Below are 20,591 nucleotides of genomic sequence, written 5' to 3' on the forward strand. Positions count from 1 at the left end.
GAAAACGAGTTTACAGATATTCTGATATTCAGAGGTGGTCAATGAAGCCTTTACTCGTTGATTTTCAGCAATTCAGCAGGTGGACTCTCAGATATTCAGCGAGAATTATACATACCTTATAAACCTGGATTTGACCTGAAGATTTTGATTCCCATTCCTGGTTAAATTCAGATGGTCACCTGATCTGATTTGATAAAATGTAGAATCAGATTCAGCATGGTCCTAGTCCTGTATCACCAAAGAGTTGGGTCATAGCTCCAAGAGCCAATATTCACTAGCAAAACAACAAGATTTATTCAGCTTAAAGGATATAGATGCAGCAGAAAAACTATGAAATGAGAATCATAATATAATTTAAGAGGAAACAAGAGAGAATGTTTCATAGATAACACTATAGAGCCTTGAGGATGTTGCTGGCACTTGTTTTAAAAAAAAGGATTCCAAGCTCGTTTACCAATACCTCTCCAGCTTCATTAGCTATAACTTTATTCTCAACCAAATCGCATTTGTTTCCAACAGGAAACTTGCATATGGTATCATTTGCATATCTATCAATCTCATTAAGCCACTGTTTGACATTGTTAAAGTTCCCTTGCTCCGTAACTTCATAAACAATAATGATTCCACGAGCCCCTCTTTAGTAACTGCTGATTATGGTTCTAAATCGTTCCTGTCCAGCAGTATCCCAAATCTGAAGTTTGATCATTTTCCCACCCAATTCAATGGTTCTGATTTTGAAATCGACATCGATCATGCTGATATAACTATCCACTCAGGAATCATCAGCAAATCTGAGAGGAAGGTAAAATTTCCCAACCGAAGAATCTCCTATCAGCAGGAGCTTGAAGAGGTAATCGTATTCATTGTTCATTTTTCTCCTCTTCCTGATATTACCAAACATATGAATGAAAGGCTAACAAAAGGATCATAGTGGCATCAATGCATTGTTTAGGGCCAAAATCCTGCACCATTCCGGTTTATCCTGCAGATCATCAACAAGTATTTTTGTGGTATATTACATAATAGCGGTGTATTTGAGAACAAGATTGAGGTTACAAAAACCCAATATATTGAATAATAGATATCTAAAAAAAATAATTGTGAAAGGCCCACAACTTGAGGCATGATTCATTCATCCCTCCCATCAAGCTATCCAAGTATTACAAAACCACTATCCAAATCCGAACACAATTTTTTCGCTTGCTAATGACCCTTTCATCCGTTTGACAAGATGATGTAAACTATTTCAAACCGCAACGCTTGATCGCACTTGAAGCAAGATGTAGAGACTTCGTGGGAACTTTGCGATGTACACGAAGATGATCAAGACATCATGAACAAGAGTTAATCATGCACATACAGGAAACAAATGATAAAAGGAGTTTTTCTATTAAATAAAACATGTTACCAAACTTAAGAAGAAATGAATTATAAAATAAACTAAAAATAAAATGAAATAAAAATGAGAAATCGTGTGAGTTATAAGATGCCGATGAAGACATTGATGCTGAAATAGTGAATTTTCTGGTGAAATGAAATAGAACATGATGCTAAATCCTGGTTTGGAAAGAATATAAGCCAACACAGAACCCGTCTTCACGATAGATCAAATGTGATACAGAATCAAACCCTTGCAAAGCCCTCCGCAGCATTATAACTGTAGCATAATTTCCATAGCTACCAGATGTCAAGACTATCATCGAACCCTCTATCTCTTTAATCAAAAGGATTAAAATAGTATCTTTATAAATGACAAAATGGAAAACCCAAAAGCCAAACCATTACTCCTAGAATGCTTAACAAATTCCACAGATGCCACACGATGGAGACATAATGAATAGCAACAGTGAACACAACTTCATCACAAAAATCTCTTGCAGGAAACACAATCAGATGCAACATGGTGAAAACCTGTAATACAAATAATGAAATCAAATTCGTGGAGAGCATGGACTACATTCAATTCGCAGAACAATCCATCAAAACAAATTCCAGAGAGTCATATGTGACTACAACGATGAAATGAGGGATTGACCCTGGATTGCTGATGACACCTTCACACCACAGGAATCTCATGAGCAAACATGAAAACAGACCCAATGCTGGATGTTAAATGAGAAGAAATGAAAGAAACAACAAATTCTGATCATCTAGAAATGGTAAAACGAATTAGAAGACAACCTCGGAGGGGTTCTAAACCATCGATTTACCCGAAAATAAGGTACAAAAAGAGAGATCAGAACATCAATAGATAATCAAGATCGAGAGGTGATAAAATAACAAAAAAAACTGTTGGAATGTAAGCATTTCGTTTATATCGCATTGTGTAAACCGATTTACTATATGTAAATCGGATTTGCAGGGTATGCATTTATTGGGACAAAAACAAGAAATCAAAAAAACATTTAGGGTCAGAAGGGAGAAGAGGTGGTGTTGTTGTAGGGTTTTTTTCAGAACCCAAAACGAAGAAAAGAAAACTAAAAAAAAGGGATCGAGAGGAATACGTGACGTTCCTTCTAGATGCTGCAGGGAAGGTCATCTTCCTTCAACTGTTTGGGAGAAATCGAGAGGAGAGAGGCTCGATGAAGCTGCGCAGGAGAAGAGTCTTTCTTCTGAACGCTGGATAGATCTGACTCTTTCAAATAAGAGAATAAAACCATGGAAATGATGGATCCTCGAGAAGGAGGAGGGTGCCAAGGTGAAGAGCGGCCGATGCATGAAGAAGAGGGGTGCAGGGGTGAAGAGGTGGTGCCGACCCTCTTCCCCCTATATTTTTTTTATAGAAGGGGGAAGAAACATCGAGAAAGGGGGTTTTGCGAGCGTGATCCGGGAAATTTTTAGAAAATCAGAAAAGTGGCTACTTTATAAGAAATTTTCAAAAAAAGGTTTTACTAAAACAACTTTTATAAAAATGGGCTTACTTAACCACTTTTTCGCATTTTCCCCTTTTTTGCTCTTTTTTCTTTGTAATTTTATATATATATTTTTTTGTTTTTGAAAATAAAAAACTCTAAAATCTAAGGGAAAGTAAGGGGGTTAAAATTATTTTTTTATGGTATTTTTAAGAAATAATCTAAAAAGAGGTTTTCTGAGCATTCAGGCTCAATTTTTCTCAGAGAATGGGTTTGGATCCAAGGTTTTGAGAAAGTATTTGAGTTTTGGATCTCAAATCGAGGAATATAAGGCAATGGATCCAAACGGGTACCAGATAGATTGTCCGAGCCTTTCAAAAGTTATTTTAGAAATTTTGAGAATTTGTTTTTTTTTTAAATTGGATAACGAAGCTCATATTTGGATTCTGATATTGGATCTGGATCTGAAATCGAGTCAGATATATAAAATGAATTTAATTTCAGTAAAATCTGAGAAATAAACTGGAATTCCGATTTAAAACTAACTCAATTACTCAGAAAATGGGGCCAGGGGCAAAAAAGGGAATATTTACAATTTTTTGAAAAATTTAGGGTGTTCACAGCTTATCAGGTTTTGTGAACCAAGGTAGGTACTCGACTCCTCCCTTCGCGTTAGTGGCATGCGGTAGGCACATTTGAGTGGGATGAATTAGGAATGATTTAAAAATGGTTTGTGGTGAGAATTTGATGTTGATTGGCATTTTGTTAGCCATTGATAAAAAAAATATGTGTTATAATCTTGTATTTTTTATGTATGATAAAGAAATGGGTATGTTGACTATTTTCGAATCTACGTTTTTAGATTTAACGAAATTGATTTGTTGTTGTGAAATCTGTGATGTTTTGAACTTTTTTCATTTGATTTGGAAAAATATATATATGTGGGTATATTGATTCTTGTGAATCTACGTTTTATAGGTTATATAGAGGGGAAAAAATTGCATTTGTTTTCTGACATATGAATCTGTGTTTTCCTGTTGCAACACACACACACACACACACACACATATATATATATATATGTGTGTGTGTGTGTGTGTGTGTGTGTGTGTGTGTGTGTGTGTGTGTGTGTGCATTAGGTTATAGATTAAATCATTGTTTCCCTGTTAAATTTTTTTTTGGTATGTGTATGTAAATGTGGATTTTCAATCAACGTTTTCCCTATCCTTTTGAAAAAAATTTGATGTCATAAAATTTGCTAGCTGCCCTATATTGAATCTAGTTTTCTTTTCTGTCCTTAGATCTCATTGCTGCTGTACTCTCGCTCTCATTTGAAAAAAAAAAATTGATTGTTGTCATTGGCATTATGCTGCTCTGTTGCTGTCTCTCATTAAAAAAAACAAAATGTGTCTGTTGTCAATAGCACTATGCTGCTCTGCTCTATCTCATTCAAAAAAAAAATTGTCATTGAAACTATGCTTCCCTAATCTTTCATTAAAAAAAAAATTTCCTGTCGTTGGAAACGTCATGCTGCTCTGCACTGCTCTCTGTCATTCGAAAAAAAAAATTCTGTCATTGGCACTAAGCCGCCTTGAGCTTTCATTAAAAAAACAAATTCCTGTCATTGGAAATGCCATGCTGCCCTATATTTTCCTTCTAAGAAAAAAAAAACTATTTTGTATGTATATGTACACTGCCCTGTTAGTTCGAAGAAGAAAAAAAAATAGCATGTATACGTATGCTACCTTGGTAACTTGTGTTGGGATAAACCACTACATTGGTGGTGGTTACCCACGATGTGGATAATGCTCCCCCACGAAAGGTGTTCCTTCTGTTAAACCCACACAGAATCAGGGGGGAACGGTTGCACAAACTGTTCCCACTATGTGCCTATAAAGGGGTATCATGAGCGACCCCCTGATAATCGGCAAATACAGAGTAAAAAAAAAGTTTTTCATATATAAGAAAATACGAGAGAGGGTTTAGTGTCTTACCTCTCCATTAAGAGTATTTCCATCCGGTCGAGGGAATCGGTCCTGCTCACCGACTATATTCGGCAGCCTGCGCTTGTGGAGGGCCGCAGTCCGGCTAAGGGGAAACCACTCCTTGCTTCGATCAACCTTTGCTCCAGCCGACCTCCACCACCAATTGAAGTACTCTTATGGCTGCCTCAGGTACACAGTCCTCTCCTATTGATTTGTTGTTTTAACACAGTGTTTGCCTTGCTGTGTTTTCTCTGTCTCAGCGCAGGGCCACCGCCATTAAGGGGAGGCGATCCCGAACGACCCAACAATGGGTTATGGGCCCACACCACGCCTCTGCTGATCGGGCTCAATGGTGTTTTTCCAGCAACTGTCGCCATTGGGCGACAGTGTTTTCCGGTAGAGTGGAGTCGTTGTGGAGTGATGTTACAGGCTGTCGACAACAGGTCATCGTGGAGTGACATGGTGACACCGACAGCTAGCGACTGTCATTGTAGGGCGACAAAGTAAAAAAAAATCAATTTGGACCGACTTACCTCCAGATTTGGGGGTTTTAGTCGGGAAGAGCGTGTCGGCTGATCCTGTTGCCTTTTCTCCTCCATCAGGTTTCTGCAGAGCTGATAATGTTGTAGTCGGTGACTGTCGAGTTGCCAGAGCACGACAGCGGGGCCTGTCATGGTTGGTTTTGCCCCACCGTCAAAAGCAAGTGACCATTTGGTCACTGACGGTGGAAGCAGCCCCGCTTTTGTAGTCGGATCGTGGGCAATCGTCGAATTGTCAACAATCGTCGGATTGCCAGATCGTCGCTACCGACGACAAAAATCTTCATCTGCATCCGGAGGAGAAAGAGAGAAATAGGGTTTCAGAAAACCCTATTTCGTGTTTCAGGTTGTGTTATCATCGCAAATTTTTTCCCCTCCCTTGCGAGAGAGAAACGAATTTCGCGAGTCAAACTCGACCAAAGTTTTGAAAATGGTTTTTGAAAATTACTCGCCTCCGTTTTGAAAATTTGCGGGAAAATTCCGTGGAATGGGATCCGCCTGTCGGTACGAGGTTCAACCGTTCCTGGTGCCTTTACCAGGAGTAATTGAACCAATGATCAATTATGTGCTTTAACTAAGTTAAATTATCTAAATTATGCTCTATTTTCCTAGAATGCACAGAGAATCAGGCTTGTGCTATGGGATTTTGAAAAGATGCAAGTTTGAGAAATATGATGTTTGCTTGGAAAATGCTTGAGAAATACTTGGGAAAATCATTGAATTTCATTGGAAATTAGAAATTGGATTGAAAAATGAATTTTTAGGAAAACTTGAATCATAGGGAAATCTATTTTTGAAATTTGGAATTGCTTTTCTGAAAAAATGGATTTGATAATTTTGAGAAAATCTAAGAAATTCATTAGAAAAGGATTTTTTTTTTAAATGGAAAACAGATTCTCAGGAAACTGGATCCTTAGGAAAATGGGAAATCTGAGAAAATCGATTTTTGAAAACTTGGGATTTTGAAATTTGAGAATTTTAAAACATTGGAAAATCTTGGTTTGAACTTAGGAAATGCTTTTGAAATCTCATTTGAAAACTTAGAATTCTGAGAAAATCCAATCCTCAGAAACTTGGCAAATCCTTGAGAAAATTGATTTTTCTGAAATTGAAGTTGGAAAATGAATTTGAAAATAATGCAATTTGAATGATATGAATGAATAAACATGAATTTAAAAGGGAATTTCAATTAAGGAATTGGGAAATCCTTTTGAAACTTTGAGAAATGCACTGCATTTTTGAAGTTAGCCTAAGAGTGTAGGTTGAATGTGGCTAATATAAATATAATAAATCTAGGTTTCATTCGTATTCTGACTATGGCCAAAAATACAAATTCCACCAAGTTTATAAACTTCATAAGAGCTTGTGCACGTGCCATTCGTGTCAACCATAGTGGATTTGGAAAAATGTGCATGAATGATACATTCAGATATTGAATTTGCAGAAATTAAACTATATGCAATGCAGTCCTATTCTAAGCAGAAAAGTAACTCTTATTCCAAATTATTACATTTGATGTTACATTAAATTGAAATAAAAAAAAATAAAACTAAGTCTTCTTCTTGAATATTCCTGGAAAACTAAAAAACAATGTTAGCACAAAAATGTAGGTTTTTCTGAATTTATCTAAAAATATTGAAAATTATCGGATATTATTCAGATATAAACCCAAATTCATACCCCTTTGATATAAACATGATAAATAATGAAATTTTTTTGAAAATAAACTTCAAAATTCGAAATTGGGTTCAAAATGACCAAAATGCCCCTGATGACCTTGAAATCAGACTTTTCTAAAAAAAAATTTGTAAAATTTGAAAATTTAAAAATAAAATGAAATAAATCAAACACAATATGATGAAATATGATGATATGCATGAAAATTTGAAGAATTAAAGATTGAAATTTTGAAATTTAGGTCAAAATGACCAAAATGCCCCTGATAACAAGACTATGGCCTTGAAACCAGGGTTTTCTGAAATAAATTTTGCAAAAATGGAAAATATGAAATAAAAATGATATTGAAATTAACCCGAATATGATATTACATGCTTATTTACATGAATAAAACCCTAAAATGGCGAAAATATCATAAAATATCAATTTCAACTTGTTTTTCGCCTGAATTTCGCTTCTGAATTTAAAGATAAACTAACATGTAAATCAAATGAACTTGGAATTAAGCCAAATTTGGCATATACACCTAAACTAACCTTAGAAACAGAATGAAGCTCGAAAAATTATTTTTTTTTGTATTTTCTTAATATGGAAAATAGTTAAAATCCTAAGAAAATCAAAATTTTGCCTAAAATACTAATTCTAAAGGGAATTTTGGATATCAAACTTCCATAAAATTTTTCCAAATTTTATGGGGTGACAGAGGATAGTTAGGCAAAGATTTGTGCCTTTTACACTTTTTGGTTTTGACCTATGGTCGGATCGGAATCCGGCGACTCTATGATTTGGAGCAGACTGATAGGTTTCGGTGGAAAATATGAGAAAAATAGCAGACAGATGGGGAAAATGCTGAAATTGTGGGAAAATGTCTCTGACAAACATATAAAAATTTTATTTTTTTGCATAATTGGGATTCAGGTTACGGTTTGGAAAAGGAAGCACTGTTATCAGATACCCAAATTTCTGAAATTTATGGATATTGGAATCTACCAGACAGAAAAGAAGTTTTTGGGAAAAATTTTGAGACAGTTCCAAAAATCCCAAAATTTTGTATACTTACAGAAAAATATATTAGAAACAACTTTCGTGTTGAAAGTTTTTGCAGTAGAGCTACGGATTGAACGGATTTGGTGCATTAGGGTCTGTCTACACCCTCACGAAGGAAAATCGAGATTTTTCCAGAGGTTTGGAAAATCTGATTTTTGACAGAGGTCAAAACTACTTGGAAAAACCTCAAAATTTTCATATCATTAGTAGATTCAATTATGAATCCACTGCGATTTTTGTAGGACAATACAGATCTCTCACAAGGGTGGTGCTGGAGGTTTTTGTCTGTTAAAGCGAAAATTGAAAGTTCCGAGAAGTCCAAAACCCGATATGAGCTTTGATTTTTAAAATGAATTTGCAGAACTCGAATCAATCTGGGTTTTTTACAGGGAATCACAAACACATAGATGCATCTATCACGAAAAACTCAAAAATTTTAAACAAAAATTTGAGCATGAAATTATAATTGGACTGGACATAAACATCGATTCTATAGATTCTAAATTAATTGCTAATAAAAATATAGAATATGAACAATATGCATCATGAGATTAAACTAAATGCAAGATTTAAACATGTAATCTATGTGAAATGCAAAAATAAATAGTAAAACAATCGAGGGAATATGATCCATTCTTGATTTGACTCTTGAAACGAAGGATTCAATCCATGAGATGGATGAATCCTATTGTTTATAGAGTTTTCAATATAGTGGATAAGGGTCTTATGATGTTTATTAATTTAAAACCATAAAGGGGATCTTCATATGACCCTTGGTCCAGCCTTTGATTCGATTCCACAACATCCTCATAAAAACCGAACCCTAAAGGCTTCAAGTCGATGGACGACGAAGGTGAACATTGTAGGACTGTAACAAGAACTAATGAAATACATGGAGTAAGAAGGTAATGGCTTACCTTGGGGAGTTGTGATGGTTGGTGCTACAAAGCGGAAGAGGCTGCAACTGGAAGAGCCCTTGGAAGAGGTGACTGGAAGCAAACACCGACTGGAACTCCTCTCGTGGTGGCTGCAATGTTCAAAGATGTTGAGCTAAGGTGGTGCTGCGATGATTGAAGATGTTGGAAGTCCTTTCGTGGTGGCTGCAATGGTGGCAGCTTGAAGTTGTGCTTGAAGGAGCTGGTACGGCTGAAGGGAGGAGTTCCTTGATGGAGGAAAGAAGGTGAAGAGGTGGTAGCTGGAGCTTCAAGCTCGGGGTGCTAATGGCTGGAGTAGGCTGCACTTGCTCAGGCTGGAGGTTGAAGATGGTCTGGAGCTGTTGGGCGTGGAGACTTCAAAGGGGAAGCTGGCTGGGCGTGGAGGTGCTAAGCGTGGAGGCTTCAAAGGAGAAGCTGCTGGGCATGGAGGCTGTGTTGCTGCAATGAGAGAGAGAGAGAGAGAGAGAGAGAGAGAGAGAGAGAGAGAGAGAGAGAGAGAGAGAGAGGTGCGTTGAATGAATGGATGGGGCAGCCGTATGGCCCCTTTCAACCCAAGAAAACTTAGGGTTTAATTGTCTTCCATACTTAGGCATTGATAGGTTTAATGAAAAGAAAACAAAGGAGCTTACATGAATAGGTTGGAGGCTGGGGAAAAAGAAGGAAGGAAGGGAAGAAGGAAAGAAAGAGAAGAGAAGAAGGAAAGAGAGAAGGGAGAAAGAAAAGGGGAAAAGGAGAGGGAAAGAGGAAAAAGGAGGGGATGGAAACATGTTGTACATGAGTGGAGGGAGAGGAAAGAAAGGAGGAAAGAAAGAAAGAAAGAAAAGAAAAAGGAAGAAGAAAGGAAGAAAAGAAAGAAATAAGGAAAAAGAAGAAAGAAAGGAAGGAAGAAAAAGGAAAATGGAAGAAGAAAAAAAAGAAATGGGCTGGAAGAGAAGGGCTAGGTGGTCGACCCCCTTGTGGGTCCCACCTTAGGAAAAATAAAATAATAAAAAATAAAGAAAAAAGGCAATTTTTTTATATAAATTAAAACAGAAAATGCAAATGGATGGGCCATCTTAGAGCGGGTCCAAATTCCACTTTTGAAATTCATTTTGACGATTAGAGGGGTAAAATAGTCTTTTCAAAAAAAATTTAGACGAAACGAGCTATTTTTGGCAGTTTTTGAAACGAGCTTGGATTTTGAAGTTCAATACCCCGTTGCGAAGCAAATCCAGTGTAGAATTTGAAAATTTAATTTCGAAAGAAATCCAGATTATTTTTCTCGAGAAAATATTTCCAAATTTAGACTCTTGGGAGTAAAAATGTCAATTTTGGAAACCCAGGGTTTGAAATTGATTTTTGAAAACTTTTAAAACTCAATCTGGATTGAAATTTATAAAACTGGAGTTCTGGACATCGAAAATGAAATGAAATGTGATGAAATGTCATGAAATGCTGAGAAATGATATGAAATGATGAAAAATGACATGCAAAATGCAGACTCTGAATGAAGAATTTTGGATTTTAAACCCCGATTGGCAGCTGTACCAGTTTAAAAAGCATAAAAACTGATAAAATTTGCAAAATAATTGAAGAAATGGTTTTTGGACTCTACTGGGTTAGAGTGACACTGAAAATAAGGGTTTGAGCTGAAATGAACTGAAATGAACTGAAATGAGTTGAATTGAGCTGGATTTTAGAGTTTCAAAACTCCAATGAACTGACAAGGTACTGACTCAACTGGACTTTCCGACTAAATTTTTAAGAAATACTGCCATTTTTAGAGAAATGATACGAAATGGTCACTGGAGTGAAGTGAATTACGAATCTGAGTTGAGTTTGAGCTGGGTTAAAGGTCAATAATACTGACATGAACTAAAATTGAAGCTCGAACACTAGCTCAATTGACTAGATTCAACTCAATTTCAGCTGAATGAGCTGAAATGGGATCCTGGACACTTGGAAATGGTTTTGAACTAGAACTGGAGCGCTTGAACTCCTAGTGAGCTCAGGCTAGACTCAGAGGAGTATGACTGACTGACTCGGAGATAATTGGCTTAGATTTGAGTGAGAAATGAGCTCATTTTTGAAGAAATGATCCTATTTTGGCAGGAATGGTCAGAAATGAAAATGGCTTTCTCACTGTGAGCTCAGATGAGCCTGAAGTGATTGATATTTTAACTGTCCTGAACTGACCAATAAGCTTGGTTGACTCCGACTGACTGGGGTCCGGGATGACCTAGGGGTAAAATGATAATTTTCCTAATAGAAATGGGTAAAATGGTAATTTTCTGAAACTGACTCGGGGTTTGACTCCTACACTGATCTAACAGGGTTGGCACTGCACAAAGAGGGTTGTTCGATAATGAATGATGAAAATTTAGGGTGTTTACAGATGCCCCTCTTTGCTACTAAGTTGGCTTGAAGACGAGCTTAGTGGCAAAGAAAAACACACCAAATTTGAGCTATAAAAATGCCACAGTTAGAAGGATCTGACTGGATATAAAGAAATTAACCCTGATGAAAATGGTAGATATGAGATGAAGATTGAAGAAGAAAATTTTACTTCAAAAGAAGTGAGATTCAGGTTTTGCCCTTAACCTGGATGGGACAGGAAATACCTCGTGTAGAAATGAAGCTCAGGTTTGACCCTTAACCTGACCGGGGAAAATGAAATACCTCATCAAAATGAGGCTTAGGTTTAACCCTTAACCTGACCGGGAATGAAATACCTCCTCAGAGGAGGCTCAGGTTTGTACCCTTATCCTGATTGGGCGAAAAATGAAATACCTCATCAAAGGAGGTTCAGGTTTGTACCCTTATCCTGACACCACAACAAAGCAGTGGATTAGCGACGACCACATTCCATCGCTAACCGGTTTAGCGATGGATTAGCAACGACGAGGCAACAGTATGATTATGTCACAAATTTTTCGACGCTAACTGGCGACAGAATAACTTCGTCGCCAGGTCCGTCGCTAATTGCGACGGAATAACGAGCGATGTATTCTGTCGCCAATCCGCCGGTACTAAATGGTGACCTCGGCTTGGCGACGGATTTACGTCCGTCGCTAGATTTATATGCATAGCGACGGATGGTTCCGTCGCTAATCCGTCACAAACACGAAAAAAATAAAAAAATTTATTTGAAAATTAAATACCGAGAACAGTACAATTTATATTTCCTATAAATAAAAAACAAACTACACAAAAAATTCCATATAAAAGGAATCTACAATAATTAATCATTCCACCTTAAAATTAACAAGTTTAATTATTTACAATTCAACAATTAAATTTAAGAAACAAAAAAAAAATAGAACTTCTTCAACACAGTTCTCTAATCATCGCCAAGATTTTGTGCGTCTTCTTCTTCATTGCCTTTATCTGTCCCTTCAGCTCTGCTACACTGATTATCGCTAGCAGCCTACACAAGAAAAGAACAGTCAGTATTGATAAACAAAATATAATGAAATAAATTATACACTATATGTGATTCTATCATGTGCTCATATGTGTTGTAAGGCAATAAAAAAACTTTATATGTGATTCTATCATGCTCATATGTGCTCTAAGGCAGGCAAAAAAACTCTATATATGATTCTATCATGAATTATATATGTTTTAAGGCATTAAAAGTTTTTTATATGCGATTATATCATGCTCAGATGAGTTCTAAGGCAGCTAGAAAAACTCTATATGTGATTCTACCATGCTCATATGTGCTTTAAGGCAGGCAAAAATTATATATGTGATTCGATCATGCTCGTATGTGTGCTAAGGCAGTCAAAAAATTGAATATGTAATTATAGCATGCTCATATGTGTTCTAAGGCAGACAGAAAAACTCTATATGTGATTCTATCATGCTCATATGTGCTCTAAGGCAGGCAAAGAAAAAAACTTTATATGTAATTCTATCATGAATGATATATGTTCTAAGGCAGTAAAAAAACTCTATATGTGATTCTATCATGAATGATATATGTTCTAAGGCAGTAAAAAAACTCTATATGTGATTTTGGCATGCTCATGTGTTTTAAGGTAGTCAAAAAACTGAATATGTGATTATAACATGCTCATATGTGTTCTCAGGCAGTCAAAAAACTGAATATGTGATTATAGCATGCTCATATGTGTTCTAAGGCAGTCAAAAAAACTTTATATGTGATTCTATCATGCTCATATGTGCTCTAAGGCAGGCACAAAACTTTATATGTGATTATAGCATGCTCATATGTGCTCTAGAGCAGGCAAAAAACTCTATATGTGATTCTATCATGCTCATATGTGCTCTAAGGTAAGCAAAAAGTTATATATGTGATTTGATTATGCTCATATGTGTTCTAAGGCAGACAAAAAACTGAATATGTGATTATACCTAAGAGAGACCTGCAATCGAAGATCCCCTATTCAGCACAAGATTGTTGATCTCATCTCGGAGAAAGGGGGCGACAGTGTCATGGAAGTAGTCATTCATTGTGTCCTTAATGATCTGGCGTACATCATCACCGAAAAGAATAGGCTGCTGCTTGGATCTTATGTCGGCGAAAGAAGTCTGTGAGCCGTAACTGGAAGAAGCAATAACTAGTGAAGTGTTCAGATTACTCCCAAACCCGAACACGCGACCTTTTTTGGGTTCACCTGCTGCACTCACCCATGCTGCAGGACCAAATGATGGATGCTGAGTAGCGTCATCACCATATCGCTCTACCATCTGTTGCTCATATGCCTCCTACAAAATAATGTTTAAAGTATGCATTAATAATTAATGATAACATTATGATAACTTGCATATTGCAATGATTATTAATAGAATAAATACATACCATTGTCATTCTCGCCTTCTCTGATACGAAGACTCCCGTGGTCTTCTATTTATGTGTTTCAACAAACACATCCTTATATGGTACAATGCCTCCTTTTTCTGCTTCCTGCGAAGTTAAAGAACAAAAGATTTAGTTCACAAGTTTGCAACAATACTTATGAAATTAATATTATATATTGATGAGTTACCATTTTCTTCAGGTGGCTCCCAAATGTGTTAGATCCACTTATGTGTAGATGGGCTTTAGGCATTTTCGCTCGATTTTGTGCAACCTTCGCAGAGCGATTTCGAAATGCATCTCCCTCCCACTTATCACACATTTCATCCCAATAATCTCTCCTGATAGTAATAGGGCCATGGCCCTTCCATTGTAGTGGATCATCTATTACGCCAGATGCTTTTTTTGCTGCAGTCTTCATATTATGCAACATGTTTGCAAATCGATTGACAACCATCTTCTGCCACACCTTCCTTGCATCATTTTCTTCCACCGTAGTTGCGAAGTGATTCGAAGCCTATAAATATTTTCAGAAAGTTAGTAGACATTACTTAAAAAAATTAAATATGAAACACATTAACTATGAAGAACAACTGTATACCGTGAATGAAGACCACAATCTGTCTAACACCTCCTTTGGGTACTCTTTTCATTGAGCAACCAGTCTTGGTAGATGTTGAAGAAGTGAATTCCTAATCTCTCGTACTACTTCTTGTGGCTCAAACCTTGTACTGCACATGAATTGGTACACAGTAATTATAAATATAAAATATTTATAAGATATGCAATAATTGAAAACAAAATACTTACAGTCGATTATCGATATACACTATTCGAATGAGTCTTCTTGTGCCAGACTGAGAAAACCATGCTTCCTGTGTTGGCTCATGACTTGTGTGATCAACTGGTGTAGGTTGGTCGTGTACAGGCGAAACTTCATCTGTAAAAAAATACGTTAGAAATTCTCATAATGCACATTTGAACTAATCAAGCATCCAATTAGTTAAATGATATACCTATCACAGGAGCCCGTGAAGATGAAGGTTGGGTCTGGCTACTACTGGATGAGTGTGATCATCGCAAAAAATTTTCCTCTAGTAATATTCTCTCTCTTCCTTCTCTTTTCCTTTCCAACCTCTTATTTTCCTCCTTTTTGAAGAGAGAAAAAATAAAAGACAGAAAGAAACAGAGAAGAGAAAAGAAAGAAGAGAAGAGAATAGGAATTCTTTTGCGGGGTCTCACTTGACCTCAATTTTGAAAATATTTGAAATAACTCACCTCCGTTTTTGAAATATTTGCGGAAAAACTGGGAGACGGGATCCGCTCGTCGGTACGAGGTTCGACCGTTCCTGGCGCCTTTACCAGGGGTAATCGAACCAAGGGTCGAATTAATGCCTTTTGCTTTCCTAAGAATTTATCTAAGAAATCATTCTAAATCTAGATGCACAAAGAATCATGCTTGTGCAAATGCAAAGATGTATGCTCTTTTTGAAATATTTTTGAAGAATTCCCAAGTATTTCTGAGGTGAATTTGATAAAGTGAAGAAATGATTTTAACTTAGAACTTAGGATTAAAGCTCTAAGTTTTTAGAATAATCAAGATCTTGGGAAAATAAATCTGGATTTTGGAGAATGATTTTGAAGTTTGAGATAAAAGGAATTTTTTTTCAAAGTCATAAATGGACTTTGAATCAGAATAGAAATGAAAGTGGAATTGAATCAGAAGGAAAGATAGAATTGGTAATTTTGAACAAAATTGAGAAAAAATGGAGTTGATTTAGAAGTTGGATTTTCAAGATGAAATCTGAATCCAATATCTAGATTCTGAATAGAGTTCAAAGTTGAATTTTGATTTTAGGATCTGAAATGGAAACTTCATTTGAAATCTAGAATGAAATGAAATTGGTTTTAAGGATTGGAATTAAAGTGGAATTTGGATTTGGAATTTTGAATGGAATTGGATTCAAGATTTAGAGTCCAAGATGGTATTTGGATCTGAAATCTGAGATCCAATGTAGGATTGGGTTCTGGTTCCTAAATGGAATCTGGATCTGTAAATCCGAGATCCAAGATGAAGTTGGATTCTGGATCCTAAAATGGATTTGGATCTGAAGTCTAAGATCCAACGTAGAGTTTGGACTCTGGATCCTAAGATGGATTGGGATCTGAAGTCTGAGATCCAATGTAGAGTTTGGACTCTGGATCCTAAGATGGATTAGGATCTGAAGCCTGAGATCCAAAGTGAGATCGAATTCTGGATCCTAAAGGGGAATTGGATTTGTTAAGTTTAGAAGATGAATCAAGAACTTCCAAGTTTAAATTGAACTTGGAAAATGGAATTTAGAATTTGAATATACAAACGAATTTCAAAGTCAAATTAGACCTTGAATTTTGAATTTGGAATTTGGAATTTAGAAGATGAATCAAGAATCTCAAAGTTAAATTGATCTTTGAGTTTGATTGGAGTTTTGAATATAAAATGAATTTGGAATTTCAAAGTCGAATTGGACTTTGAAATCTGTTTTGAATTTGAATGTAAAGAATGACTTTGAAATCTCAAAGTTAAATTGAACTTTGAGATTTGAAAAATAAAATAGAATTTTGAAGGATGAATCAGATTTGATAAGGATTGAAGATAGATTTGAGGAAAATATTTACATCACTTGGATTTTGGAAAAGAAACTTTTGAAGACATGATGCAGTTCTATCTAAATGATGAATGAATTTGAATAAGTTGAAATTGGATTTGAAAATTATATTTCATTCTTCAAATGAATTTAAATAAGATTAGTTATATAATACACTCCTGACTATGGTCATTGAATGTATTATATAATAGTCATATCTAAATTCAAAATGAAAAATAAAATACTTTTTTGGTGCTTTTATAGAATTTAAAATGAAATTAACTCTCAATATACCCTGACTATGGCCATTGATATATATTTTGAGTTAATTTTAAGTTAAATTCTAATAAAAGAAGAAAATATTGAAGGAAAATATGATGAATTTTGAAAATTGGATCTAGTGTGGATCCAGTGTTATTTTATAAAAGATAAAAACACTAAGTCTTGTTTACATCCCGACTATGGCCGTTGATGTAAATCATCAACTAAGGATTAATTTACCTCTTACGAAATGGTGCACGTGCCATTCGTGTTTCACCATTGGGAGAATTTGAGAAATAAAGGCAAAAATGTATGAAAACAAGTAATTCATGTTTCTTTACAATGCTCATTCATTCTATTTTAGACAGGAGATGTAAATTCTCATTTAGCATCTGGTTATTACATCAATTGCAATTACAAGGCTTCTAATATCAGGAGGAGGATAACCTCATGTATTTCCAAAACAAAGTTAATACCAAGCAGGATATGAACATGAAAAAGAAGTCATATTGAAAGATTGTAATGTGATGATACCAAAAAGCAAAAATATATGTGCAACGATTATACTAATGAGCAAATCTACACAAATATATATTTGATACATTATATTGAGGGAAACAAACATGTCAATGTACTAAGCTACAAGTTATCAAGATTAATCATTAAGGTATTGCACATTGATAAAAGATAAGATACACATGACAGTGTTGTGGTAACGGCGAACTAAAGGAGGTTTTTAAGTGCAAGTAAATGCTGCAGGAAAAATTTACATTGTGACTAATATACAAGATGGGCCTAAACATGGTCCATAATGAAAGCATGCAGTGAGATGGCGTGTGTGCTGAAGAGTGTCATGAATATGCCATGGGAATACGTTTATTATCAACAGGAGGATGAAAATATTGGGATATATGGCTGTAGCAATATATGGGATATGACTTACAGCAGGGTAGACCTGTAGTTGTAAGGGTTGAAGACAGCAAGTGGCTGGAGCCTTGCTTAGCAAAATATGTAGTAGGTGTTGCGGTGGTTACACAGCAAATGGCTAGAATATCACATACAAACTAGGGCAAAACTGGGGTATATATCCTACTTTGAATGTTCTGGAGCTACTCACTACACAACCATACGAGCCAAAGAGCTTCTAATAACAGCTACTGTTAAATATTGTTGTAAATATGATTTCTGCCAACAGAACCGCCCCATGATGAGTGACCTTAGGGGTTGTAGCAACATTATCAAGATAAATGACACAGGTCTGGTGATGACAAACTACGGGATTCAATACCTGATGAATTGTGAGGGTCCAATCAGTTTGTGTGTGGCTGCAACATAGTTATAGGGAACGAATGATGGGTTGATCTGTCTCTTCAGAGACAACCTAGTAGTATGCCAGATGACAATAACCGGATCAAACGCTTTGATGGATATGAATAATGCTGGTGTGCACAATACTTTTTGAACCAATCAAGATGTATGATATAGATAAATAAAGTTTAACCTGCTTGCTAAGATGATTCCCATAAAACACAAAGGTAAGATTCCCATAACCATATGGCAGCACGTAACATATATATATAATACAAATGTTCATCAATACCACAGTTTCACAGCTCCCCAACTTTTTACACTGAAACTAAAACTTTTGTTGTTTTGGTATTTTCCACCATTAAGAATTGAAAAGGTTCATCACTAGGATGACTGAAAGTTGGCATCATATCATCAAGATGATTTATTGGAATGGAAAATAACGAAGCATGTGTTTTATGAAAAGGAAATACCCTGTACGTGAAACCCTAGCAGATTTCCACAAGAACATATGCATGCTGTTTGAAAATGAGAATTAGCTATATTTCATGACTAAAACATAATGTATATATCGGATAGAATGGTACATACCTGTAACTCCCGTGTGTGAATAGTAACGCAACAAGATGAAGGGTGTTGTACTTTCTTTATTTGCCGACTTCTGGAAACAGAGATGTTGAGGATTAACCTTCTTACAGGCGACTGCAGGGAAGATGCCTTGTGGAGAGGTTCTTCTTCTTATTCTTGCAGGGGAGGGGAAACCTCAGATGGAAGAAATATGGCGATTCTGAAGAGTTCTTGATGGATTTAGTCGATTGGATTGTGGATTGTAATGGGGGATACCAGAGAAACTTGGTGGTTGATCGGTGTTTGCAAGAAAGAAATGTATGCCTCCGAAGATCAGGAGATGATCGATGGCGTTGCTTCTTCTATTGCTGCAGGAAGGTCCATCTTCTTTCAACTGGTTGGAAAAAATCCGAAAAAGAGATTAATGAGAAGAATAAAAATAAAAGGAAAGAAGAGAAAGGGGAATCAAAGAAGAGAGGAAGAAGACAGAGTCAGAAGGGTGGAGGGGTGAAGGCGATGTCGAGATGGAGTGGTGAGAAAACGGATTGTGTACAGAGAAGAGAAGGCTGTGGAGGGGTGAAAACGATGCCTGATCGGGAGCCTTGCGTGCCCCTTTTAAGGATGGAGGAGATGGTTTGAGAAACGGAGGTTAGAGATGAACAAAGGAGGGCGATCGGTGGATCTGTTGGAGATGGGCGACGACGGAGAGAGGGTGCGCCATGGTTAGAGAGGGTTTTAGGGTTTCGGTGGAGAGAATCGGGAGAGAGAGAGAGAGTGGAGAAAGGGTTTCGAAGGGTTTATTTGTGAGAATTTTTGGTTTTTCCAGAAAGAGGCTCTCTTTAACAAAGTTTTTCATAAAAATGGTTTAAAAATGATTTTTTAGCAAAAATCGATTTTAAAAAGTTTAAACTCATTCGTTTTTCTTGAAATTTTCCATTCTTTTTTTTGTTTTTGTTTTATTTTTCAAATTTTTTGTATTTTTAGAATAAAATCCTAAAGTTTGTGAGAAAACAAAGGTTAAAACTTTTTTTTTTGTGTTTTTGCAAAAATATTTACAAAAGGGAATTTTTCTGAGAATTTTAAAAGCCATTTTGAGAAAATTTCTTCAGAAATGGGTTTGGATCCGGATTTTGAGGATATATGGATTTAAAGTACAAGATTCGGACCCGGAATTAATTTTTGAATATAGCTTTAAGGAATTTAATTCAGAGAATCTGAAGAATGAGCTTTGAAACTGCTTTGATTTTCTTAGAAAACGGGGTTAGGGGCACAAGGGTCATTTTTACAAAACTTTGAAAAATTTGGGGTGTTCACAGATGCCCCTCTTTGCTACTAAGCCGGTTGTAAGCCGAGCTTAGTGTCAAAGACAACACTCCAAATTTTAAAAAAATGCCCCAGTCAGTAGATCTGAACTGGGTGTGGAAGAATTATTTTGAAAATATGGCTTTCCAGGCTTAGAACCTTATCCTGAACAGTTTTGGGGAGACGAAATCTTCGAAGATGATGTAATTAAATAATAGAAATGAGGAAATCGTGATGGGACTTTGGGTGAAAATTCTGAAATGATGGGAAATGAGAATTTTGATCGGGTCTCATGGATGAGACAAGATACTCTCTTTGGAATGATTCAGGTTTAGCCCTTAACCTGGATGGGACGGAAATATATCAAGATGAATTTGAAATGAGGAAAGGAATACACGAGGGTCTTGATGGGACATTTTTGGAAAATGTCTTGTGAGACGAAGCTCAAGTAAAATCCTTTCTTGGATGGATATACAAAGCATGGATTCCTAAATGAGAAGAGCCATGATGGGACTGGAAGAAATCATTTTGTTAAAACGAGGACACTCATTGGAATGTGACTCAGGTTTAACCCAAACCTGCAAGGAAGATACCTCACGAAGCGAGGTTCCGGGTTGACTCTTAATCTGGATAGGAAATCTACCATACGGGTTTCTCAAAATGGAGAAAGCACAATGGGACCTTCGG

At 36.2% G+C, this 20,591-nt stretch overlaps 1 pseudogene; it reads right to left on the reverse strand.

Moving 5' to 3' along the window:
* Positions 1-391: 391 nt before the first annotated feature.
* LOC149851257 (ras-related protein RABD1 pseudogene) lies at positions 392-871 on the reverse strand (annotated as a pseudogene).
* Positions 872-20,591: the final 19,720 nt, after the last annotated feature.

This window comes from Nuphar pumila, chromosome 1 (assembly GCF_984573655.1).
Source record: "Nuphar pumila chromosome 1, dmNupPumi1.hap1.1, whole genome shotgun sequence".
Classification (NCBI taxonomy): domain Eukaryota; kingdom Viridiplantae; phylum Streptophyta; class Magnoliopsida; order Nymphaeales; family Nymphaeaceae; genus Nuphar; species Nuphar pumila.